General features: G+C 42.6%; 1 non-coding gene across 1 annotated transcript; it reads left to right on the top strand.

Moving 5' to 3' along the window:
* The first annotated feature begins 282 nt into the window (after positions 1-282).
* LOC127098859 (small nucleolar RNA R71) lies at positions 283-389 on the top strand. The gene has a single exon (XR_007793544.1). It is a non-coding gene; the product is annotated as a small nucleolar RNA R71 (small nucleolar RNA).
* The last annotated feature ends 720 nt before the right edge of the window (positions 390-1109 follow it).

Genomic DNA, 1109 nt, shown 5'->3' with positions numbered 1-1109 from the left:
GGTGGTATGGTCAAGTTATCTAATTTTTGAACAAGGGCATCTACCTTTGCATGAACATGGTCAAGGCTACTGATTTCGTACATTCCACCCTTAGTCTGGGACTTTTCCACTGGAGTTCTTTCACCTCCCCATTGGCAATGGTTTTGGGCCATGTTTTCAATGAGTTGATAAGCTTCGTTGTATGGCCTATCCATAAGTGCACCGCCCGCGACAACGTCTATTGTAAGTCTTGTGTTATACAGAAGCCCGTTGTAAAATGTGTGAATGATCACCCAGTCTTCGAGACCGTGATGTGGATATATCCTCATCATGTCCTTGTATCTCTCCCACGCTTCGTAGAGAGATTCTACATCTTTTTGCCTGAATCCGTTGATTTGAGCTCTTAGCATAACAGTTTTGCTCAGCGGAAAATATCGGGATAAGAAGACGTTCTTCAGTTCTTCCCATGTCGTAACGGAGTTCGAGGGCAAGGATTGTAACCAAGCCCAAGCTCTGTCTCTTAATGAGAAAGGAAAAAGGTGCAGTCTTATCGCATCTTGAGATACATCATTCGCCTTTATAGTATCTGCGTGCTGCACAAACTTGGTCAGGTGTTCATTAGGATCGTCCGTAGGATTTCCAGCAAATTGATGTTGTTAGACGACTGATAATAGTGAGGGTTTCAGCTCGAAATCATTTCGATTTATAGCGGGGGAAACAATACTGTTGTGAGGTTCTTGTTGGGACGGGGTAACATAGAATTTAAGAGGATGATTCTGTGGTCCTTCTTCAGCCATGTTTGGTTTTTCTTCTGGTTTAGGAGGAGAGAAGATATCGGGAATATCATACTTTTGTTGATATTCATGTATTCGGCGTCTCACGTATAAGAAACGCTCTAATTCAGGGATTGGTGGTGCTAAGTTATCGCCTTGTGAGCGAGTACTTGGCATACAATCAGGGAAATAAGGGAGAGAGGATTAGTTTTTATTTTTACCTTAGTTTATACCATGCAACGAAAGAATCACACTATTCGACTAAAACAGGTCCCCGACAACGGCGCCAAAAACTTGATGCTTGATCTGGCTATATATAAAATATAGTCTGTCGGGTACTTGACTGCAAGTGCACAG

The sequence above is a fragment of the Lathyrus oleraceus genome, chromosome 6 (genome assembly GCF_024323335.1).
Source record: "Lathyrus oleraceus cultivar Zhongwan6 chromosome 6, CAAS_Psat_ZW6_1.0, whole genome shotgun sequence".
NCBI classification, from domain to species: Eukaryota; Viridiplantae; Streptophyta; class Magnoliopsida; order Fabales; family Fabaceae; genus Lathyrus; species Lathyrus oleraceus.
The sequence above is the reverse complement of the archived record's forward strand: the minus strand, read 5'-3'. Positions and strand labels throughout refer to the sequence as shown.